This window comes from Adelges cooleyi, unplaced genomic scaffold (assembly GCF_023614345.1).
Source record: "Adelges cooleyi isolate 19-005CV unplaced genomic scaffold, UGA_ACOO_1.1 ACOO_flye_CR_arks_rails_tigmint_CR_PRNA_108, whole genome shotgun sequence".
Taxonomy (NCBI): Eukaryota; Metazoa; Arthropoda; class Insecta; order Hemiptera; family Adelgidae; genus Adelges; species Adelges cooleyi.
Window position 1 is genome coordinate 16,788,659 of NW_026095761.1, and position 27,137 is coordinate 16,815,795.

The following is a 27,137-nucleotide window of genomic DNA, read 5'->3' on the forward strand; positions in this document are numbered from 1 at the left end:
TGGTATGAGAACCGTACTTGGTACTCATATGCATTAGGTTACAATTAGCAGTCGGCAGTCAATTTGTTGAATACTTAATTGAAATAAAAAAACACCGTACAGTCAAATTATTTTTTCACTTTTCTCATGATCGGCGGGAGTCACGGAGTTATTAACCCTTCGTTAGTGTGGTCGCCGAAATTTTTTTAATAATCTTATGTCACAGGTTTGTTCATAAACTCACTTGCACCACGGGGGTTTAATAAACCTCAACACACTAACGGAGGGTTAAGTACTGAAGTATCTGTGAAAAAATATACATTAAGAACAACTTCTTAACGAGAGTTTTAAAATTTAAATCTATATTTTTCATTAGATGGATATACTCATTGTGTAATTTTATATTAAATTATAAAAATACAAATAAAAGTGCATACGGTAGTGTATTTAATTTGTTTAAATAGCTTAAAAACAATCATGAATAAACAACTTTAGCGGTTGGGCGTTGGTTAACTGTTTAGCCGGGGAGACTGTTGATAGACGTATCGAGTGGACCCCTTGTTACGGTTGGAATCCGACGATGACGGATGGTCGACCGGCAGGTTATAGTTTTTGCAATTTTTTTTATTATTTTCAAAAATTTTCGAAAATAATTTAAAAAAATCGTGTAAATATTTTACCTGTAATTTTGATCGACATACCCAATCAATTTACCATGCGAAAATGTTACTGAAACGCACGGCCAAATTGTGTCGATGGTATTGGCCACAGCCAGTTATGAGTTATGACGTACTGACGCGACGTTCCAATAATTATGGTAAGTACAATAATATTGTTACACTTGTCGGTGATCGATAGTGGTAACGGTACTGTTGGCTGCATTGCGGTTTATCAACCGGGGTTATCGCCTGGCAGTCCACCAGGTGCCGCCGCCGTCATGTTTTCATGCTGTATGTTGTGTTTGTGTGTGTGTGTGTGTGTATACGATCCCTTATGTCCCTTCCGCTCTTTATCGTAAACAAAATTATCGGTTTTTTTCCAGCCCCTCGAACTCAACTGTCTACAGTATCTACACAGTACACAGCCGTCGATAATTATTGTCCAATAATACTGACATTGCCGTTTGGACGTCCGACGTTTCTTTTCCATTTCAGCCAACAGTTCTGGCTGAACGTGCCCGAGTCGAGTCCAAGGGACTGAGGTAAGAGTTACTCCTTTTTATTGTGTGCGCACACCCCCTACCGCATGCCGATGAACCCCTTGCACTGGCAGCCGGAGGGGTGGCAAAAAGACGGCTAAATAGTGTTCACCGTGTACCGCTTATTGATTTTCACTTGTCTCCGTGACATTTCGGATTTTTCCAAAAGGCTTTTACACGTTTTCCAATGCTGAACGTTTGCCCAACAACTGTTTAACCCCCGAAAATCCAAAAATTCCACCAGGGGCGAGGCTGATAACACAGGGTTTTGGGACCTTTGGCCATCAGTGCTATAGTTTTGCTTCACTTTCAACACAGGTGCTGCACTATCATCACAATTGTACATGTTAGATTATAACAACCCTTTGCCTATACCTTTACTTAGTGATGTTCAAATCTTAGCTTATCAATCCCACAGTCTAATAACATAATTAATTATTTGTCATCTAAGGATTTGCACGGCATCAAAAGAAAATGTTTGTATTATGCAGTGTTCTGTCTTATTTAATAAATATTACATGCAAAGCCGTTTCACAATTTCTATCTTTTCCGGTTTTTCTAATTTATTCAGTATATATTGCTACCCGAACTCAAACATTTTTATTGTAAATATCTAGTGTAATATCTGGTCGGGACAATCTCAAGTAATAAATCCGTTTTGGTATTTGTTAAACGATAAGTCTATATTGTTGAACTAATTCAATTTTAATTTCATGTTTGATACATTACATTCAGATTTAGAATATACACTTATGATATTATACTTTAACAGGCAATTATATTTTTGTTTAAAGTAAAGTTTTATATTTTAATGTCGTCTGAAATCTAGCTTTATTTAGGTACATTTTTTTTGTTTTTTAACTATTAACAATTATTATTTGGATTTTAATTTCATTGTTTAATAATTAATATTGTATTTTATAAACTATTATGCGTTACTTATCTTTAATGTTCAATTATTTTTAATTTAGCTATTAAACGGTAATTAATTTAACTAACAATATTTAAATAGTACTGTTCAAACACATACCTAAATTGTGTTTATTAATTTGAAGTAATTTGTTTATACAATCAATTTTGAAGATGAGAAGTAATTTTTTAAGCATAATTAAATGGTTTATTAATGAAATCTTGGCTTACTGACTTAATTAAACCACCCTTTTTTGGATGGATATAAATATCTTTTAAAGTGAATTACACCTAGTTAATAAACTTTTGGGTTAGGGCATTATAAAAAATTACTTTTTCAAATATTTGATAGTTATTTAATAACTGCTGAACTTTCGTTGGCTATTAAATTAACAAAATATTTTGTTTATTATTTGTAGTTTGTCTTAATTTAATAAGAAAATTATTTTTCTTTTTGTTTCAGATGTCTTAAACTATTCATACATTAAGGTTCTATTCAATTGTTAACGAACGGTTCATCATACGGTAAGCATAAGTTGTGGTTTATTATAAAAAACAATTCATTGTAATTTAATTGAACCTAAAGGAGCAAACCATACACGATTTTAAAACTAAAAGTGACTAATTAACAAAACAAATGTTTAAATCCTTTTTGGCAATATTTGCATACTAAGTGTCACTCGAGGTATGTTTAGCTTGTCTAAAAATGTAGATGTCAGCTTAACTGAGATAATATTCTATTACAAATATTTTATAAAACAAAACAAATATAGCTTATAAGAATATAATTTTATAATGCTGTTGACGCAACATAAAAAAAAAAAACTAAACAACATGTAGGTTATGTTAAATTGTTAACGTAATACTATTAGTAAACTTGTATTGTAAAACGTTTCATAATAGACATTTAGTAAATATATTTTTATAAATTATTGAAAAAAAAAAAAGTTAATTGTTTTTAATTTAAAACGAGATTATATTTAAAATTAAATATTATATCAATGATGATCAAATTACTGGTTTTTAATGCTTGTTGAGATGGCTTGTTTTTGTTATTCTGTCAAATTCTCACATTTATCGTCCTTTGCTGGTTCTTAACTGAAACAATAACAATTGTTGAGTGGGTTGACACAGTAATAAACTACAATACAATCTGTTATATTACAAGCTCTGTAATTAACACAATTAATGACAGTGCGTTGTTGTTATATGGAAACATAAGCAAGAAAAGCATAATTTATTAACTTTTCTGGGTAGCGTAAAGTAGTGTAAAGTAATCATTTCTTTCATATTTGTCTCTGTCCCGTCACATTTTGATTTCCTTAAGTTTTTATTTTGTAGTTGGCTTTTAAACCAGCAGAGGGCAGCACCCAATTGAAATTGTACTCACGCTGTTGTATTACAATTCGATATATTATTATTTTTTATACAATAATTATGTTAAATGTGACATACCTATTTTTGACAAGACGTCCAAATTTAAATATATTTATCGGTAAAAATTAAATTGATAGGTTTGATATTATAATTTTTGATAGTTTTTTTTATCGAGTTTTACAAATATTTCATGTCCAAACATAATTTTAATGATCTAATTGAAAAAATAATTTTAAAACGACATTAATATATTAATAGTTATTATTAGTTATTAGTAATTATTAATAGTTAATAAAATATAGATTTCAATATACTTTTATTAATTTGTTTAGTTACATAAATGTAATAGGTAAATACTATTTTTTGTGATAAATTCAAATCGACATTGTTTATTTTATTACTCTTTTAAACATTCCCTAAAATAATTAATTAGATGTCACAAAAAAAAATGTGTAATTTATAAGTACATACACAATAACACTACTTGGATAATATTATGTATGTAAGTATAAGTATGTATGTTTAAGTTCAGGTTATCATTATTTTATTTTAATTTTGATTCATATGCCGTAAATGTTGTAATCACAAATGAGTCAAATTTAAACATTCATTTTTTTTTTATAAAAAAAAGTTAGTATACTATTTAACCACATCACATTAACATCACTCGACTAAAAGACTTCAGTTTAAGTAAAAAATATTTTATTAAAAAATGTACATGCATTTGGCATTTGTTTACAGTTTACCTCTCATGAACTAAATTATTTTTGTGCCTTTCGCATTGTATATTATGATTCTCAACAAAGCTACAGTGCATTTTAAACAAACGTGACCTGAACTTAACAGGTAGATTGCAGTGCCTTTGATGTGAAGTCTCAATTGTTGTGAAAAAACCGTAGTTTTGCATTGTCTGATATATAGTCAGAATGTTTTTTTTAAAGGTCCAGTGGTTAAGCTATTTTTATTAGTAATAGCGTACAGATAAAGGCATGACTATTATCCATGTCCATTATCATTAGTGTTTTAAGAGGAAAAAAATGTCCAGGCATTGAAAACGTTACCAAGCCAAAATTTACATTACGAGTTATAGCTATATTTCTTATTAATTATGATGGTTAATAGTAGGTATAGTATTCTGATAGCATAAACTGATTTTGAACTCGTACAAAAAAAAGACGAATGCAAAACATTTTAAAGTGAATTTAGTGCAATCAAAATTGGTTCATTTTTGGTCCATGGGGGTGAGGAAGTTGCTCCGCCGACCTCCCCCTCTAACACGAATTCGAACAATAAAATAATTCAAAACCGCGGTGACAGAATTTTAATGTAACTTAACGATGAACGTATTTATAAACTATTAATGTAATCGCGATATTTAAAGTAAGAGAGTTAAATAGTTTAATTTTTGACCCGGGATTATCATTTGAACGGCAAATTATTTGAAAGTCGATATGATCTTTACGGCCGTTAGGTTAGGTCGCTGGCGGTGTAGCCGAGTCTAAGTGCGGGAAGTCGATTTAGGAGTTGAAACTCCAATTACACGACGTCGTTGGCTTAACGGCCAAAGTTGTGTAAAGGTGAAACCGAAGACGGTGTCCGTGGAATTCACAACGCCGGTCACGTGGCCGAGTCTAATGGCCGCAGTCCGGCCAAAAGTCACCGTGTTGCCCCTTCCTCATTAGCTGGCCGCAGCCAGGAGACGTCCGCATATTGATGTGCCAGGTTTTGTACTGCGGCCGCCGCCGGTGTACAAAGTTGGCCGCCGAAACTTTGGGCTTTATCACGCCGTAGGCAGTCCGCGGCGGCCGTGGAGGGCGGTAACTCCTCGTCAACATTAGTTAGGGGTCAGTTTGGCAAGATAACACCTCCTCCCTCCACCACCGCCGCCGATCATGGCTATTATATAACTCAATGTCGCCCCACTCCACTTCGCACCCTCTTTTACACGCTGCAGTCGCTTAGTTTCCCAGGTACTACATTCGAGATTTAACAAACCATCAAAGCAAGGGTATGTCAGGGGTGTTTTCCTAAAAAAAATCTTTTTAGTGTTTAGTTCTTACACTTTGCTAAGTATACCGGGTCTTTTTTGAGGGATCGAAAGAGACGCAAAAGTATCAATAAGTTTCAATTGATGATTTGATTCAATTGATGAAATAAATTGTCAATTTGTTGATAGATAATTTTCCCGTGAATTAAAAAAGGTAAGATACTTTTCTTTCGGCCGTGTACGGCAGTTTAGAAAAAGGTATTTTGAGAAAATTGTCCTTTTTAAGTTTAAAATAAAAAAATATTACAGATTACCACGCTCTGGAGCTAATAGGTAATGATAAATAATGGTTAAATGATATAATCTTGCAAGCATTCTTTTTCAAATATTAAAAAAAAAGAAACTAATATCAAATACACTTATGGTATATTATGCTTAGATTAGTTTAGGATAACAATAATTTCCATTACAATAATAATAATGCACAACGAAATCAAGCTTATAATGTGCGCGGCGAAAGAAGCTATTACACTATGAAAGAGATGTTCTCATCAAAGCTTCTGTACCGCCGAACGAAAGAGAGGTTATACACCAAATATTTGCGCCCCATAGCAACGTATGCATGTGAAACATGGGCAAGTACAAAAGGAGATGAAGAAAAACTCAAGTTTTGAGGAAAATATATGGGCCAGTGTATAATGAGGATTCAGGGGTATTCGAAAGAAGAAAGAATGACGAGTTACAGAAGATAATTTTTGTTAATGTTTTAGTACTTAAATTTCTATACTAAAACTAAACATTTTGATATCGTCGAAATTGTTGAGCTCCCTTCAATCGTTGTTTAGTTAAAGTTAACTAATTCTTGAGAGATACCTAGAGGGTCAGAGGAGAAAAATAAGTATACTGAATCCGAAATAGTATGTTTAATTTATCACGAGAGACCAACGATAATGGTAGAAAACAAATATAGCAGAGCTTACACGGACAGTGGTCGACCTGTCAATTTTAGTGACAGTTTTGGAGTTATATAATATGGTCAGTGTGGCTGATGCTTGGGGGAAAAATGTATTTTAAATTGAACGACTGACTGACCGCAGCAGTTGACTAAAAAAATAATATATAATATGTATATAAAATAAAATCTCTGTTCAATTCAAATAAATAACCGCATACATGCTATTCTGGGTCTGGATGGCAGCTTTTGTGTAAATGGACAAATTGACAGGACGACACGGGTTTAATTATCTGACGGCAGTCGATTTAAAATCCATCAGAGGGGTCTCCAGAGTAAAAACCGGGTACGGTGGTAGAGGCCACAGTTGTGGTTGTGAGTGCACGGCTTTTTTTGCCCATCTGTTTAGCATTAACATCGATATAATAATAACATAATACAGAGTGATCAATATATCGTCGACCACTCAATATTTCACTGGGTTTAATGAGAAATTCATTTTTTCTTTACCTAGTGTTTTTATGCAATGTGATCTCAATTTTTCACCATTTTTTTTTTTGGTTTTCCCCCCCCCCAACTTAGTTTTTTTGATAGCAACTCTTGAAACTTAAATGGTAACGCATACATTTCATTAACTTTTTAAATTGAGAATAATGTACTAACAAATTTGACTAGTCGATAACCTGTTTTGGATAACTATTTTTGAAGTTTCAAGTTCAGGGCAGGTGGAAAGGTGGTGGAGTGTAGTGTTATTTTTATCTGCGCGCATTTCACAACCGGACTTCCCCTCCCATCTTAACTTTTATACTCTTATAACTTTTAAGAAAACTAAGTTGGGAGGGGGGTAAAAACAAAAAAAAAAAATGGTGAAAAATTGAGATCATAATATTGTATAAAAAACATTATGGAAGAAAAACCGTTCAATTATTAATTAAACCTAAGATATTAAGTGGTTCACGATAAGTTAATCACCGTGTATAAATACGTCGCGATACTATTTTTAAAAAAATAAACATTTTGTACTATGTTTGGGGGTTATTTGATTTGTCCTCGATAATCAAGTAGCGTATGATATCTTTGAACTTTTAAAAATTTTTATCGCACAGAATTGTATTTTTTATCTCTCGCATTGTGGGTTTAATTCGTTATTTCGGAGTTTATCCAATGTGACGTGACCGGAGACAGTTTTTGACAAAGTAATTGGCAAAGGGTTAGAACTGTCCAACTCATCCAAGAGTAATAATTCCAACGACAAACCGTCGCCGACATATTAATCTCTCTAAGGTTTTCATATTATATGAGAAACAACGAAGGGTGGTGAACGTCCCTGACGTTTGCAGCCCGATCTTGTTATTTTGTCGACGGTTATAATAATCGAATTGCATATTAGTCACGAATACACAATACACGTTAATAAAAGTGACTGACATTATACGTTGAGGTGTGATGTATTTAACGTTGAGGGTATTTAGTTGTTTTTTTTTTTTCGTTTACTGCATTATTCATTTCAGTTTTGCTTTGAAAAAAAAAATGTATATTTTATTCCTGATAAACCGTTATGCGTTATAAGCACAAGGGTTAGGGTTTGAGATCTCGAGCGTTTTGTAATTTGCCCTTTTTTCAGTAGTTGGTTTGAATGAATAATATGTTTAACTTAAAAAAACGATAAATTATCACTTTTATTTTAATTAAATTAATGATACCTACGGGTAATACACGAAAAAAGTAACACCACAGTTTAGTAGTTCACTTTGAGAATTGTTTATTGTTGAATATATCCAAAACTCTTTTGAGGCTTACTTTTTTATGATTTCTTGAATCATTTGAAATTAGGTACTGATTATAATTATTAGGAAACTTAATTTGTATTTGTATTTATTACACTTAATAACCCTAATGATATTTATTTCAATGATTTTCGCTGTGAAGGATATAATTGGGATTTCAATCAGGATTTTTAAACAATTATTCAGTTATTCAATTATAGGTATAATATAATAATTTCCTTATTATTTCGAATTTGTTTTATCATTATTTTTTTTATCAATTATCTCGGACAGCAATTATTCAAACCTAATTAAATTAAGAATGACGACAACACGAAAATTATTATAATTGTTTATCGAGAATGGCTGTCAAAACTTAAAAATGCTTTTAAAACTCAATCTGTTTCCTTAAGCAAGATATTTATAATATTTAGTTATAGCTGCAAAGTATATGATGTGAATATGTAAAAATGTACCGTTTAAAGATCAACTTTATCTATTTTCTATCGTTTAGGCACCAGCAATGAGATAATGTAAAAGTTACGTTGTTTTACAAGGTTGAATATGTCCAAGTGAAATTTGGTTTTATATTAATTTTTCGGGGGTTAACGAAGGCCGAACGTCGTTGGCTTGTGTTTGCATTAAGGCGTACAGCGTTGTTCCCTCACTTAACCCAGAACGAAGGGTTTATTAGTTATCGCGTTGACCGCAAACCGTTTACCATGTATGTACCACCCCATGCCGAATACGAATGAGCGTTTTAAAAACCCAAAACTCGTATGTACGTCTATCCCTTGGTATTATTATTATTATTATTATTATTACTATACGGTTCTTAATTATTATCGCGAGGCATCGCCGCCGTTTTACGTATGCAGACTGTGTCCTATACGGTTTATACGAGCTTGTGTGTGTGTGCGGCAAAGGACGTGTGCACTTGTATAATTTCTTCGGTGGTCTGGGAAAGAGGGAAATATTATATTCGTCGAAACTACTTCCGTTTTTATCCGAGAGGGGTGGTTTTCATCCGCCTCTCCTTAACCCTAACCAGGGGAGGGTAGAACGGGGTCCAGAGGAAAACGGTGTAACGTACTTTCCAATTATCCTTGGCGGATCGCCCAGGGGACGAGCGGTGGCTGTGGTGGCTCTCTCGGTGGTTCGTGAAGTCGACAAATATTGTGTGTGGACCGGATCGAAGGCAACAACAGCAGCCGAATCCCGGACGCTCAGGGGAGTCCTCCTCGGTGGACGGGGAGAGCTACTACCCCATGTGTTTACCTTGTGTCTCCCCCGTCACCCTGTTGTGAAGCCGCCATTGGGCATATTATAATCAAAAGCCTTAGGGTCTCTCTACCGTTCGCCATCTACTGTGTATGTACCGTTGATAAATAATCGAAATGAGTATAGGCTGATGTATAAAAAATTACCATGCGGCAGAAAAAATAAGAATAAATAGTAATTCATAAATACTCTTACGGCAACATAGAATAAAAAATAAAACAATCTTCCGTTGGCTATTGCGTAATGTTTTTTTCTACTAATGAATATTTTTCATTTTGCATTATAATTTTTTTTTTCTGTGGACTGGATGTGGAAGCCGCCATACCTACTGGTAATTTCTCCCTACTCCGTTAACCTACAGTTTTATATGAAAACTATTTTAACTATCTTTAAATAAATACACCGTTTGAGTTGTGAGTACTGTATATTTACAGTTCTGAGAAATTCTTTGAACACGATTGGTACATTAAAAAGGTGAGTTTATAATAGATGATGTAGTAAAAAGTTGTATTTTAGCTATGCATATTATAATATATGTATTTCGTAACAGTCGTGCGGGTTTTCGGTCGATCAAATGTTGGATTATGTTCTTTTTAGAAAATCTAACAATAAACAGTTTTTTGTGGTGTTTTAATAACAAAAACTTTTATACATTTTTTACTGTTTTGCTTTCGAGTTCAGTTTAAAAAATAAAATCGGTAAAATAAATATATATATAATATATATTAAAATATAAATATATACGAGTATATATAAATATTCAATAAACAATGGTGGATTCTCGAGGGACGTGTCTCCACCACAGCTTTGACCGCCGATAGATGTTTTTGTTTATGTGTGCCCCTCGGTAAACTGATAAAAGCCTTCTCGTGTCTCATGCCTTTTAAACGGGCTCGACGGAATTTTATAAAAATATCAACTCCACGCGTGTGTTGATATAATTGTTGGTTTTTCGACCGTAGATTCGTTTGTTTTCACGTTGGCATTTCTGTGGTTTATCGCAACCAAGACCATCATTAATCAAAAGGATCGCACTTCCTGAGCTGCCGAGGCTATTGAAATTTCTTTTTATTTTCGTTGACCGTTCTTTCGAGACGTCTCTCCGGAGGCCTGGTGGATCTTGCCACTTCCTGTTGTATAACGCTAACGGATGATTCATCAGAAAGACTAATTCCACTGGTGCAAGATTATAAATCCTTAGCTCGCCGCCACTGCCGGATATTACCTCTTTACTTTACGGTGTAATATCCGCTGTTCTCCTAAGAAAAACGACTACGGCGGTGGTTGATTCTTGGTCGATTTTAGTCATTAAATACCGGTAGTACTCGTATTTCCTTTAGTATAGTCATTAAAAATATCGCATAACAGTTCCATTTCCTCTATCTCTGCATCTGTACTGTTACTCTGTCATCCACGCCGAGATCCCAATCACTTTGGTGCGGACGATAAGCTAAATTGCGATTAGGTTGTCAGAAACACTTCTGAGGAAACGGGCCATTTCGTCGTAATGTTACTAGCCCGTGTTATCTTGCAGTGCCTTCAAGCGTAGGTCCTACAAATTTGTGATTGTGTCTACAGAACCGACGGCCGGTGAATCGAAGAAAGCGATAACTGATAAAATACAACACCCAACTTTTGGCAAAGGATAATAACTGGTGAATGGCGAAACAAATAAACGCATTTGATGTTTGAACACGGCCAAGCCGGCAATAGCGGAGGCCGTCATTTTCTCTGGTTAGTCGTAAAATCCAATTTGTTTTTCGCCAAACTCACGTCGATCGGTTTTCCAGTCTACAACGTCGGCTGGTCGTTTTAGTGTCAAAACGTCTTGCCCTCTCATCCGTTTGCATTCATCTGTCGGTACTCACCGACAAGTTAATCCGCACACGAGACATGCCAAAAACGCGATGGACGTACCAAAGTGCTCAGAGCTGCTATCTTTGTATCCATTCTGGCTGTGGCTATCGGATCGAAACATTAAAAACCCCTCTTGTGCAACGTTTCCGTTTGCAAGTGCCCACGCGAAAATGTGGTTGGCATAGCTGCTGTACATCCAAATGATATGCGATAGATTTAGCCTGCGCTCTTTTTGCACAGTCAGTGTTTTCTAGGCATTTTCAGTTGCTTTTGGATCATTTTCTTAGCAAAAATAATCGTTTTGAAAATATTTCGAGTATAGGAAAAATGGCGTCGGACAATAATTGACTGATGTCATTGTCATTGTTTTGTAGCTTAAGCTAACGATAGTAAATATATTTACTTAAGATACCCTCACTTGACACATGACCACACGTAAAAAAATATTTATTTTTAGAGGGAAGAGTTGATGTTAATATCCTTCGAATTTTTTTTAGATAGCATTTACTCATTATAACGACATCAGCGTAAAACAACACAATTTTCCGCTGTCAAAACAATAATTAATAAAATAGTGAGCCGTTGCTCTTAACGTTATACCCGTACGGATATTTGTATCGTCATACAGCTTGTATTGACCTTGTTTGCTCTTTATGGCCCTTTATTAAGTAGATTATTTAAAATATTCTCTGATACCCGGTTAAAATTATTTATCACCGGTGGGTATTGGGTTTGGGCTTAGCATATAATATGTGTGCACTGTGCTCGATCGAAGATTAACAGGTTTTTTTTATTAGGTCCGATATAACTTTGAACGCTGGCGAGAGAGGACAAGAAGAGGGTAGTCTCTATAAAACCCCATCGGATATAATATTGTCGCATTATACCGTACGTTTTATTTATGACAGGTATCCATGCGCAGCAGGTGCTTTCCCTCTTCCGCTCTCTTCCTCGCCGAAGGGTTCCACCTCATATCCTCCGATTAAAGGGGACCACTAGCTTTTTTCTCGATGAATTATTATCGACACGTTTCATGTGTGAGCTTCCCCCTAAGGGTGAAATAACATTCACCGTAATCCAAATATTGCAAAATTGTGTTCATAATGGCGTTGCGCCGCCCGCCGTGTGATATACGGCATAATAACTTAGTTTAGTGTCAGACCTTATGCGGGTTTTTCGATAGATTTTCGGAGGTCGTAAAATTTTCACTCGAGTTTTAATATTAGCCAGGAAAAACGAAAAACGACCACATTTCTCTCTGACGACACAAACAAATTTATTTGAAACTGTGTTTTTATTTTTTTTTTACGAATGTCTGAAGTCTTAATTTAATTTGACGGTTTATTTCCATCGAATTTATATTCGTTATCGCAAGAAGTATCTTACCTAATGAATTAATAATGATTACGTTCCGGCCGGTCGGTCGGTCGGGCCATGGATAAATAATATTAATGCCGGCGCTTTGGGAATTAGACCGGGTAAACCACGTCGTCTTTGATCCGGATGTCCAGAATATTATGATAAAAACACTCTTTTGAGCAAACTGATATGAAATATTAATCAAGTCTTCGCCGTTGTAGTTTCTACCAGACGTTATAAATCATTCTTGGTTTTAAGTTTTTCAAAAAGAAGAAACTTTAGCAGAACTACTACGGAGACCTTTAAAGCCTATTTTTATTTTCCCATACACGCGTGTAAGTTAAGGGCCGGGTTTAAAGTGGCTGTCCTTGTGAAGCACTTGCAATAGCATGAAAGCGATTAGCCGCCAGGGCGGTACATAATAATTTATTAATTTCCGAGTGTCTAGCAATTGATCGTAAAGCATCCTGTTTCTCTCAGTGGTGGCGGCCTTGCAAGAATTGGAGGCGTTATAACCCTATAAAATTTTACGTTTTTGATTCGATGTATTAAATTTTGTGTTTATGATGCCTTCGAGGAATGACGGAAAACTAATCGTGAAATCTTACGGTGTCTTACCCTCTCTCTGTGTTGTATGTTGTACACAATTTTACCCCCGCAACAGTTTAATCAAATTTCGCGCCCAAGAATCCCGGAATGAAAAGATTTTTTTCACCATTAAAACGCTGCCCTTTATTAGTCGTTACGTTTGTTTACTATTGAAAACCTAATGGTTTGTAAGCATTTCCATTGAAGTTTAGGTTTGACCGAAAAATAATCGTTAGTGATTTTGATGACCCAGATCAAGACGCCGCGTCGGGATCAAAGTGCTTCTAATTAAAATTTTTAACAAAAATGATTTTTTTTTCAATAATATAAAACACCATATAATAATAAATACAAACAATATATCTATATAAATAACAGTGTTTAATGATAACCATAGGCTCAGGATTCACGGGTTATTCGTCAATTTTTCATCAGACTAATCACGCTTTATAATGAGAGTAATAATACAAATCTGTTTTTATAATAATATGTTCTGATAGTTTTTTTATAATATTCTCGTCTTTCTAAATTTTTTTCTAAGCTTTTGGGTTTTCTTCTATTATTAAAGTATATGTGCCTTACACAGTATACATATTATATAATACCAATAAGGCTGTGTGGGATATATTGTCTGTCGTAAGGAAAGGATAAAATGATTGTTTAATATCTCTCAAGAAGGGTTATCGGATTTCAATTGGGAGTAGGGATGATGTATTTTATTAAACGTCGCCTTGGACCAAAAACAATAGTTTTCGACGAAGAGAGGAAAAAACCCAGGGAAGAGAGGTTAACCAGATAGACACCAGATGCCCGATCTGCAAATAACGTTTTTGTATTGAAAATGATAAAATAATATATTTTTGTCGGAGAAAAACCGGCCGGTTGGTCAAAGTTATTCCACTTTACAGCTGTTATAAAACTTAAAAAAAAAAACATACTTTTAAATAAGATGAATTTTAGTTAAACTACCGAAACGGACGACCGTATGTTCAGTAAACATTATTGAAAGTGTCCAAACCTAAGTTATATGTTGCTGTGCTTTTCCTTTATCTCACTTATTTAGTATCCTTTTATAGTTGACAAAAATGTCTGCGGCTTGCGTTCGACTTATACTTTCTCGAATTTAATTAGTCACCTAATTCCGTTATCTCTGATTAATCTTGGCTAATGCCGTTTATGACACGGAAATTTGGGATTATAATGTATATGAACTTCAAGTTTCATTTCCTCCCGGTTAATTTTTTTGATATTATAAGATTATAAAGTTTTTCTTAAGTCGACGTTGCATTCGAATTGATATTTTATTTTATCTTTGGCTCCGACTTGCATTCAGATGAAATTTAATCTTTTAATTAACGTCAAAAGTTCAATGTGAAGTGTCATCATTGTTATATCTGGTAAACCATTCTTAAGAACCTTGATTAAGATAACTTAAAGGAGAGTGAAGGTTGGTACATAATTGTCCTTTTCCTTTAATAAAACTAAGTTGGCTCTTTGAAATATCGTTTGACCAGCGGACGTGAACAATTTCATTCATTCGCTTAGAATTTATACTACACTACATTAATTTAGTTGTAATACTTATGTACAAGACTGGTAAAAAAAATATATTACCTAGAGGTAGACTATCATCATTAATAATATTACTTCTCTAAAAAAAGTTACTATGTTTATTATTACTTTTTAGCTGTCTTGCGTAAGAATCAAACAGTGTATGGATTTTAATAGTCATTATTGATATTTATCAAATCAATTTTGATTCCCGGTTAGATTTTTGAGTTTGGGTGCCATTTGTTTTTTCGTCAAGGCTTTTAAGTTCGTCGTTCCAATACCCATATCGTTTTTTCTAACCCATTGTTCGTGGCTCGGACGTGCACTTACAGTGGCCTGTCCGTCACAAATGGTGTTTTATTGTGATTTGTATCAGCAAACGCGTTTTAAGCAAATGCATATAATATATTGTGTGTATCGCACTTAGTCTCACAATTGCTTAATGTTGAATCCAGTTATATGTTTTATAGTATCATAATAGTTGTTTTGCAATTTTAATCGAAAAACACGATTCCATTAACTTTTTTTTGGGGGCTTTAACATTCTATCTTTGTCATTCAATTTTTCGAGTTAAGCTTCAGTATGCGGTATTAAGAATGTTTGTTTTAATCATTTTGGTAACGTTAGTTCATAAGTCTTGTTTTATGGTATTTTTTATGGGTTTACACAACATAATATGCGGCGGGTATTGTTGGTACGCCAACATGGTTGTGTTTGTTGATTACCCGACATCATAAAACATAGTTTAGGCGCCTAATTCGAACGTTGTGTAGGTAATACTGTTGTTTTCGCTGATAATTTAGCGACGAGGGTTTTAAATAAACACCACCGGCGCTGTGGAATCGACCAACAAACTGGGTCGTCATAATCGAAAAACGACTCTTTGTTTAGTGCCGTCGAGTTTAATAATAATTGGTCATATGGAGGTTACGGTGGGTCGCTTGACACACACAAACACAAAAGCAACGGGTTAGGCAATAATAAAATAAATTAAAGCCTGAATACTGCCGCCACTACACTGCACTGCCCGTTAACCCTCAATAATAGTAGTTAGAAGGGGTTTGTTGTTTTACGTGACAATTTTGACGGCATCAGACGAGCCCTTCCGCAAATATAATATGTGTGCGGTTGAATCGAATAATTATTATCATACATAACATAACCGTCGTCCCCCTCGACTAATTGCATTATTAAACGGAAAATATTTAATTACTTATGTATTATAATTGTAGACAATCTGTGTAGGAAACCCGCAAGTCATTCATACGACCTGATTTGTATTGTGTCTCGGATGCGCATCCATTTTCCATAGAATTTATGTGTTTTTATTCGCATACATATATAAGAACGTATACGTCATGTGTATGTATATGGATGGCGGTGGTAACAGAATTATTATGTTAGGTAGTCCTAGTTTGTAAGATGAACGACCAACCGCTATTGCCTCGGGCATAACAGGTGTAGTCCTTTGAAGGGTCGACACAAAAGGCTTTTGATTTTCTAAAGATCGGCAAACTCTGCAGCGAAAAATTCTGTAATCATGATGATACTTACTTGGGCGTTGACGTTTCTTTTTCACTAGTCCTACCACATCTCTCTCTTGATCAGTCTCTTGTGTACCTACTATCTACCAAACCTATGTACGCTTGGCAGGTGCTTTCATCTGCCATAAACGAATTTCAGTGGAAACTTTCCGCCGTCGTCTCTGGTTTAATTGAGTTTACTGTTTGACCGCCTGCCTTCTCACAAGCATTTCTCCGATGGTATTACGAAGTTAGTGCTTGTCGAGACAAAAGATCAATCAAAGGACTGATTTTTTTTTTAACTTCCTGATTAAGCTTCGAAACAATCCTGGCTGACAATGTTTAGCCGGTAAATTCAATTCGGCCGCAAAGTCATTAAATGCCGCGTAACGTACAAACAAAATGTATGAATGCAATAAAGCGGTATAACTTTTCAAGTAAAAAAAACTTTGGACTACATGAAAAAAGGTAAATGATGATGTTTGAATTGAGAAAAATGTCATTTTAGAACTATTAAGCGTACGGCGCCGTAAGAAATATGTCGTATCTAATAAAACAAACTTAAGTACAACATGGTGTGCTGTTAACTTCAATAGAATTCGTACTCCGTCATGCGTTTTTGCTGGGTACACTGTTGTCGGCTGTGCAGTTTAATTACAAATTTTGACCTTTAAGTGTGTATACTTTTTCGGTTCCTTAAGTTTAAATTAATTTCCAGTGAATCGAACTCGAGTCTTGCGTTAACTAACGAGTAAATCGAGTCTTGAGTGCGTTGAATTTGTCGAGAAAATAGCTTTATTTCGTTGTCCTTCTGTGCTATATAATGTTTGTTCGTATTCGCTTTTTCACAGTTCATTTTGCGTTTATTCGTTTTTCTAATATTCGGTCAAATTATATTAATTTATTATAAGTGACATGTGGTATGATTATAGCAAAATCCTTTAAAACCTTGACGGGCCAATCTCGACACGTGTTGTAACGTTATTATTATCATTGCATTCAAAATACAACAGTCGCGCGTACACCGTTCTCCAGTCGACATACTCGCGTGGGTCTTCGGACTTTGATTGCAATAATCTACACGGACCGGACGTTGTGTTTTAGTTAAACAGATTCCATTGTTGTGCAGGGGACGCCGGATTTGTCGCGTATTAATCTCTTTCGGTCTCACGGCGAATCGAGAAGATGTAAAACGCAATTACACGGGCCGGCAGATTTATTGTGGTCAACTCTCTGACGGGTTTCAACAAAGGCCGGCAGAGGGGGATGAGAAGGGGGGACCTGTTGGCGCGGATGTCACGGCGTGGCGACCAAGTATAACATGCATATGTGTGCTCTTCGCGTTGGCCGCCCGGACCCGCCCCTTAAACAACGGTCAGAGGGCTTAATGAAATGCGAAATTAAACTCGCACTCGCCTCAGCCAGTAGTTTTAAACTAATAATAAAATAACGTCATTTCCCCTGTTCTCCTATTCTGCGCCCATGTATTCGATACACAACAAAACGACGAGTTTAATTACCTTCATCCACCCATCGCTCGAGTTAATTAGTGGAAATAGAACGACGAACAATTTTTTTATTTTTTTTATTAGCAATTGTTGTTTGTTTGTCTTGGTGTGGTAACCATATGCTAGGCGTATTATAGGGTGCATATTATGTGCTCGTAGACATATTTCTTCATACTGGCAAGACATGCACATAGGCGTAACTAGGTTTTAAAGTCGGTTAGGGACTCTAGTTATCTTTTGGTTTCCAAGTCCTTCGCTTTCTTCGTGGATTTCCTAATTATCTATAAATGTATACTAATTTAATTGTTTACGGTTTTTCTTTCTAGGGTTGTTTAATTATCCGGAGTAGTTGGTAATAAGAAGTAAATTACGTTATTATATTGTGTACTTGTAAATAAGTAGGTTTCGTTTTACAATTTGTTTAGGTATTCCTTTTTGAAATAAGTACATAGTGATATTCTTAATTTATTATAAAATATTAACCGAGTTGGAAAACAATGGAATTATGTTATACTACAAATTATGCTCTCGAAAGTATATATTTTTTAATTTAGGGATAACGGAATATGTTTAATACAATAATATAATGTATAATATAATATAATACTCCTACAATGAAATGTATGTACAGACAAATCACATTGTAACAATTAATAAAGTGAAATCCTATAATATTATTAATAGCCAAATGGTAGGAGGTACTGTGATACCAAATCTGATTAACGCAAAACGAACAGAGCTAGAGATCGTAGAGGGACGAAAATGATTTTTATTAAGACGACATCACTGTATAAACCAGAGTTCACATTCGTGTAGTTAGTAAATGTCTTATGTCTCTATGCGGTCGTTTTAAGCCACGATGTCCCGCCACGGTAGTGCTTTTTAGTCTCGCGAGTGGTGTGTGGAAAAAAAAAGACACAAATAAATGTAGTCCTCTTCGCTTACCTTGGATGGAAAAATCTTTTTAAAAAGTTTGAGACGTAAAAAATGAATAATGCTCGGAGCGCAAATGAACCTTTCATCGCAGGTACCGATTACGTAACACTTCAATGCGAATGGAATAACCAGAGCACTCGATTTTATCTTTAAGCCCAAGATTGACCGATTGTGTGAAATATTCCTTGCAAATCTTGAAAACCAACGAGTGTCACGAATGCCTTTTTTAAAATTTCATATGGTCACTATGTCGGTGTTGTAAAAGACGTTGTATCTACATACTTTGTCTTTGAGACTGTTTAATATTCGATTTCTGTTAAAGGATGACTGCCGGCAGCTGTTTGCCGTCTGTCATAGGTGGTATAAACCTGTTAGTGTATATTATTATTTAGTATCGCTGTTTCGCGCGCGCTCGGCAAATAATTATTTCCGGGAATTAGCGAATTCTTGGCTACAACTGTAGACGACTCAGTGCAAACACCTCAGGGCTAATTAGTAAACAAGGCTGAGAGTGCGTATCGAATATTCACCGTGTATTAAATTGATCGGCCCACGGGATCATCGTCACTTGGCCTCAGACGTGCCCGTGAATAATTTCAATCCTCTTTCCCGATCCCCGTTTGAATTTAAAGGATTACATAACATTTGCCTGGATATTACCATATTGCGCGTTCGAACACTTAAATAATTTAACGCAACAGCGTAGCGCAAATGGCGGTGGTGGTCGCGCGTGATAGGCGGTAAATGCCAACACATGCCAACAGCAACACACATTTGGGTATATTTTTTATTTTGTTTTTTAAGACAGTTATTTTGTTTCTTTTAGGTAGGATATTGTTGTGTATGTGCAAGAAATGACGAAAGAAAAAAACATTGTGTATATGAAAAACATGTTCTTCCGCGGTCGGATCGCATTACACGCTTTTGAAACGTTTGACGTTTCTTGTGCGGTGATAATATTCGTTCTGGTATTATTTGTCTTGTTTTATACACACACACATACGATAGTTTGTTGTGTTGCCACTGTCGTTTTCGCCGTTAAACCAGAACTGAGCGGATTCCAGTAATGAATACCTACAGGATAATGGTAGTATTGTATACTCAATTTCTGTCAATACAGTTCAACGTCATAAAAACAGCATTATTTTTATTTACATTTTATTTAATAAAAAAAAAAAGGCAGTACATATTGTGTAGTCGGGACATAGTGAGAACGGAGCAAATCGGGGGAAAGAGGCAGAGCGGTCACAAGTCTATATGAATTATTGCAACTGAAAGTTATAAAATAACTTTCAAATAAACGCTTCGATGCAAATTTTAATGGTAGAATTACAAATATCAAAAAAGCATTGTAATGACTAGCGCGCTAAAAAAGTTGTAGTGTAAGGATGGATACAATAATTAGAATTGATCTATAATAATTTATTGCCGTTGTTACCTAGCCATACATTGTAATTAAATATAATGAAAATATTATTAATATCTGACGACTGTAGTTTAACTCGCATATAGCAACCTACAAATTTACTACGGTCAAAGTGTAATTTTTCCCTTTGTTTTTTTGGTTTTTCCTTAATAAAAAAGAAGTGACTGAAGGTAACTATTACGCCTCTTTTGAGAAAAACGGTTCAATAGTTTTCGTACATCCCTGACAGTTAAAAAAAAAACAAATTTAATTAACAAAAGCCATAAATAAAATACGATTACTTAAAAAAATGTATTTTATCACTTTTAGCCCGTCAAGTTTAATGACTTTTTAAGTACATTGTTGTAAAAAATCAATCTCTTGTTTTTATACTATATTTTTTCTTGCATATCGTATTTAAATTATTTTCATTTATTCATCAAGTAATTTCGTTAAAGTTGGTTAGTTTTTATTTATGTTTTTTTTTGTGGCCCTTTCTTTGTTCATTATCCAAATTTAAGCGTTGATTATCAACGTTATATTTGCATGTGCTTCAAGTAGTCTGTTAATAATTGGGCGCGGAGCAATTTTTAATTTTGTGAAGTTACAAACTGTTTTGAAAAACGTATCGGTTAAATTTTAACCGTTAAATTATCTTTGGGTGTTTATGCCAAGAGGTTGTAGCAAGGTTATTTATATATTCTATCGTAATTAAATACCCGCTTGTCGGGGTAGACTTTATGTAGCCAAACGAGTAATCTCAAATTGCACGAACCTCCTTTATACATTTAACATGCTTTATTGAATAACGGATGGTTGATTTTGTGTATATGAATTGGTTACAATACGATATGGTTACGTGAACAGTGTTTTTCACAGGTAGTTCGTTATAGTTTAATTAATTGATTAAAAACTGATATGTTTAGATGGCTTAAAGAGTTTAAAACATAGTCACCTGAAATAGGATATCATTAAAAAAAACGGATAATTCGTTCGATGTCTGGACGATGGCCACTTTAAAGGCTATGTTAATAAAATAGGCTTTAACAAAACAAAGTAGTAAAAAGTATACACAATGAATTTAAAAACAAAGTACACCTATTCTATGGAGTTTATGATTTTAAATGAAGCTATTTGTAATTATAGAAATGTTAAAAGTTTATTTTTGTATTCTTGCTTAAACCACTAAAATAATAATGATGAACAATCGGGTTCTGTTGTTTAGAGTTATAGGTATGCCACAAATAATGAATATAACCTTAGTAGTTTAATCCTAGAACATCATGTATTACAAATGTAAAACGAATATTTTAAATAGATTGGGTCTAATATTAAAGAAATATGGCACGGTATCCAACAGTCAGTCTACAGTGGAATTTGAAGCACTGGATGGATTAGATGCAATGTTTTTTTTAATAACGCCTCTGAACATGACGTGACAAAACTGTATTATATCGCACCATTTTTATTTAATTTCAAGTCTGATTGATATTATTTTGCGATAATTCGAAACTTTTTAACGTACAAAATACGCTGTTGTGTCTTGTTTTGCAGTTTATTGTCTGTCGTGAGGAGTTTTTATGCTTGTCTCCGCAGGTGCCTCCTTACCTACCGTTGCTTTTGTCTTTTTAGCTCTCGACAATTTTTTTGTTACCGCTGTGCATCTACTGATCGTTGTTCTTAAGATGTTAGGTTTACTTGTATTTTCCCTCGAATTTTCACATTGCCAACATGACTTATTGGTATTTACGAGTGAGAATCATGGCACAGCGGTGATGCTCATAAAAAAACCTCATCAGACTGCGAAGACGGTGCTAATAAGAATAAGGGTGCGGGTAGAGTATAAAAGTTTCGTGATATTTGTATTCCGGGGAATAATATAGGGACGCCGCCCGTTTTAAAATCCATTCGAAATTATTATTTTCTCTCAGGGCGAAAGTTTACGGGCGCTGGTGGCGGTAGTGCCTTAAGACGAATCGACCGAGATGAATATTCATTTCGCGTTAAGGCTCGCCCATCCGGTCTCCTTTCCCCTTCCCCCGCGACGCACTTCTCTCCTGCAATGACATTAATTTAAATAAAACATTCATTAACGGGTTTTAAGTATCCGTTTCGCCGCGACAACGACGACTACAATCCCTGACCATATTGTTTTATAATCTATCTGTCTTAAATATTCTACCTCTGGTCCCTGGCGTCGATGGTTATAGCCGCCTACAACAAGTTTGGATTCCGAAGCGCTGTTATCCTGACAACGGAGACTGAGGCGGCGAATTCGCTGAAAGGACGGAATCTGCCATACTACTATCCAAATGGATACGATTATTTATTATTGATGGGTTTTTATTTACACTGACAATGTCATATAAAAAATAATTAGGATAGCAATTATTCGAATAATTTGTTTACAATTTATTCTATTAAAATATTGTTTCCTTATAAACAAGGTGGCACACAATGATTTGGCAAATGAAATACTTTGGAATTGGTCCAGTATTAAAAAAGTTACAGTGTTACAGACACAAAAAAACCTACGCCAGAGTAAAACCAATACCTTCTCTGCTCTGCATCGAAGCTAATAAGCACTTGCAAACTATTTAATTAATATGTTTAAAAATGATTCGAATAACTTTTACTAGAATAATGTGTTATCTACATAGATAATTATTTTGTCAATGATTTATTCGAATGATGCACAAGAATGTCGGTCGTAAACTTGCGAATATTTAGTCAAAAGTTAAACAATAATTCTGTTAACAACTCGGTGTACCGTTGCTGGCGTGTTCGAGTTTTTCTATTTACATTTAGGGAAATTTTTATTTAACTTTTTTTATTTTGTTTCGAAGGATTTTACGTTCTGTATGTGTGTTTATCGCTATTGGTATATTCAAAGCGCATAAGTTGAATAAACTTTTTTTTACCAGTAAAAGTAATCGCCTCCTTCTTTAACGCAAACTTTTCCTAATAGTGATCCCATTTCCACCAACAATATTTTTTTCTCTTTTGCATAAAATGAATTTTATATGGGAAAAGTTTTAAGGTCTATGATATAACATAATATACATGTAAAAGTACTTTCGCTAAATGCTAATATATATGAATGGTGTTTTTTAGAATTTCTATAAATCATGCACATTTATAATATTTGCGGAGTTGAAAGTATCTTCTGTAAAACAAATGAAATATGCGTTTTGTTATTGGACGAACGAGTCATGATATATACACTCCGGTACGATTATGTCAGTCACCTATGATAGAATTATATTTACTTATTACTGTATGTATAGTTTACTACAAACTATACACAGTTTGCATTCTACGCCACTGTTGTACACAAAACATGCATGGTAAATCACCACGGATTTAATGTCCATTGACGTATGAACATAATAATTGTTGTCCGCAACAATTCAATTTAAACGACATAACATTATGAATAATTTTTGAAATTTACTATTGTTCAGTTTAATTAATTGAAATAAAATAACTTTTTCAGTCAAGGTTTTCGCGGAAATGCCATTGTGGGGTTATCTATTTATGCTTTTACGGGAATAAAATAATATAGCTGCCAAAAACAAGGTATTTGTATAGTTGGTTCCAATAAAGCACTTGAAATGTTTCAAGTATCGTTTATCGACAAAAGATAACCTAAGAATTCTATTTAGTTTTTCCCCACCTGACCTCTGAGCGTGTTTGTAAATAAGTATAATTAAGTTAGGCGGCGATAACGTTCAGCATCAATACTTCAGACATTTTATAAATTATCAATAAATATAGTTTTTTATATAATTTTATATCTACGCAAAATAGTTATTTCTCTTGGCAATTCAGTCTCTAATTTATGAAAATATGTATACAAATTTAGACCATTTTTTTATAAACGAAATATCATTGAAAATAATTTCATTCAATTATGAATACCGATGATAATAATTTTAGAGGTTTAAAGAATTACTAGGTAGTAAATAGCCAATTTATAGATAAGCAGTTATGATGTTTAAGCCGGCTAGTGCAGCGAATTGATAAATTTAACGGTTCATTAAAATTAAATGTACTCATTATGAGTCATCGTCGCGGTTAAGGGACCTCTAAATGTATTGATGTCATAAAAAACTTTTAATGGACTAAATGCAATGCAGCATCGAAGTAATAGTTGACAAACAAAATGTCATTAATGTAAGACTATAATTTTGAAATTGATTTGCTTATAAGTAAAAACTGTTTTGCTGATTTAATGTAGTATTTTGATGGATGGGTATAATCAAAGTGATGAAAATCAAAGCGTACAAGTGTTTTCAAAGTGTCTTAAACATTTTTCATCATGTTTTTAAAGATTTATTGACTATAACTAATAAACACATACAAGGCATAATTATTATTTTGCTGTTCTGTAAAATGTTATTAAAGTCACTTTCACCTTTTTGGTTGTTTTCACCACTTTAATTATTGTACCAATGAATCTATGAACCAATTATCTTGTGCAGTGTTATATATTTTCTGCACATTCGAATTTAAGTAGCCAAATACTTAAGTCTTTAGAATGCAAACATATAGGTTTAACGCCCTTGATCTTACCCAGTTCTATGATCAGCCTTGTAACTCATTACGATAGTGATATTAATGTTTCAATACAATTTTCTAACTGGGTTTGAATAAATCTAATAAGTGTGCAACGTACAATTAAAAGCGCCTTATAGATTTGTAATTAACTTTAGTTTCAATTTTTCAAAAATAGCTTACCTTCCCCATTTCACCGCGTATCAATAATATCGGAAAACGTTTTTAAAAAGTTGACATGATCGAAACACGAGCTTGGTGTAATACATTAGAGTACCGGATGAGTTTATTTTCGTTTTAATTGGCTTTTGATGATACTATAGAGCAATACAAATTTTACTGTATACTTAATGCTATGTCCGACCCTCTCCTGCTGCCCACTTTGTAGAAACGTAAAAGTTGTCCATAGTACGTGCCTGTTTTAATTAAAACTTTTGGTCGGGAAAACGGGAAGAAAAACTAAATCCATAAGGATCCTATGATATTCGTGAGTTATGTTTAGGATGTATATTATATACATATGTAGGTGGGTATCGCGTTTATGTTTATCAACTTTGTTATACCGCGTGAGGCTTGGCTTCACATAATATATAGACAGACCACCCTGAAGTAGTAGTTAGTAATAGAGGCGGTCGGTGATGCCCGGTAGTAGTGGAAAACTCGTAAAACAAACTTTTAACGTAACAATGCTGAGTTAATGGCCTTGTTTGATTTTATCTAGGAATATAATAGTTAAGAATGGCGACAATAACTTTTGAATAAAGAAACTTTAAGTACCTAATAAAATTATCGCCATAATATGATGCGCCGGTTTTGTTTATATTTTATTATTAAATCGCAAAATATGATCATGATTTTAAGTTTTAATGTTATCTTCCTAAATACATATGCATTGATTTTAGTCTATACTTAGCATTTTACGCCGATATTACAGGTTTACGATATTTTTTTGTGCAACAATAGAAATCATAAAATCGTCTACACCAAAAAAAGAAGAAAATGTAAGAATTTTCTCTTATGCGGAGGTGTTAAGAATAGGTAGCACTGTTATAAATATATTTTCATCAGATTCTCGCAACTCCTAACAAAAATATACCTACAGAATTCATAGAAATCCACTAGGATGAAAGAAGACTTTAATTGGAAACAAAAACCTCGCTTACAATGATCATCTACAATCATAAATGTTCTTTCTAAAAATAATTTTTGTCTTTATAAAACACTTTTGGAGAATATAATTTAACATATATATCCACTTATCTTTACTATTATTGAGCACCGTATTTCCAACTGACTAAACATAATATATGATACATATTTTAAAATTTAGGCCAGGATACATGCGAATCTTATAAAAATGTTATTCGGTTCTTACGTACAAAAACGTTAGAACGGTGCTCAAAATGGAACCCAAGTAAGCCAACGTTTCTTACCATTAAAAACTTAAAACGTTAAAATGAACAAAATAAGAATTTTTATGTACTTAGTGTGTATCGTAAAAATATTTCAATCTGATTTTTAGACCTGGAATTTAAAATCACTAAGAAATAATTCCTAACCCAAAAATTACAATTTGGAGATTTTTGTCACGTATATTTTTTTCTTTTCAGAATACATAAAAATTAAACTCAAATTTAGAAATAAAATTACAAAATGTTTGCCAAAACTAATATTTTTATTGGAAAACTCAAATTTTAAAGCGACATCAATTTCTACGAGAATTTTGTAGGAAAAATAATAGAATAATTTATTTTTTTGGTTTCATTATTATTTTATGAGAAAATTTCAATAAATAGAGAAAAGCTTTATGAAATTTAATATGTATGGTTAAGTGTAAAATTTATGTTGATGTGGTTATTGAAAATATTTGTTAGCTTAGAATATTTTTGAATAAAAGTGTAAATAAAAGAGCCAAACTTAATACAAATAAAGGTTAAAACGCAAACCAAACTTTTCGGGACTGAATGTAAAATGTTGACTTGTAAACGTAGTTGCTCCCGCCTTATTTTAAAACGTGTATTTTGAAAATTACAGAATAATTTTTCCGCCCAACCATCGATCAAAATTACTTAATATTATAATTTTTTTACCTGAACAAATGGATATTATAATTATTTTGTTCCTGTGGCGGCTTTTCGCGATGACATCCGTGGTGTCCGTGACGTCTTCTCGGCGGCTCGCACTAAAAGAAGAAGCCGTCGTCGCGCGTTGTCCGTCCGCGGCGGGTTCGGCGATACCTGTGGCGGCCGCGAACGGTTTTGCCAATTGGCTGCGGCCACAGTAGGAGGCGGCGGTGACCTAGGGACGGCGGGAGGCACGGCCGCGCGCGCGTTTCGCCTTGGGGCTTGCGCCGCCCCCGTTGCCGCCGCCGTTATTCAGTCAGTGTACGCGTATCGCCGGCACC

The 27,137-nt window shown here is 34.2% G+C and overlaps 1 protein-coding gene across 4 annotated transcripts in view; it reads left to right on the forward strand.

Moving 5' to 3' along the window:
- Positions 1 to 927: 927 nt before the first annotated feature.
- Positions 928 to 27,137, forward strand: part of LOC126847449 (tyrosine-protein phosphatase Lar) — a 123,010-nt gene continuing 96,800 nt past the window's right edge. For all 4 annotated transcript variants that reach the window (XM_050587669.1, XM_050587673.1, XM_050587671.1 and 1 more), the window contains exons 1-2: positions 928 to 1,180; positions 2,550 to 2,611. The gene's annotated coding sequence lies outside the window, so the exon portion shown is untranslated. The remainder of the gene's footprint in view (positions 1,181 to 2,549; positions 2,612 to 27,137) is intronic.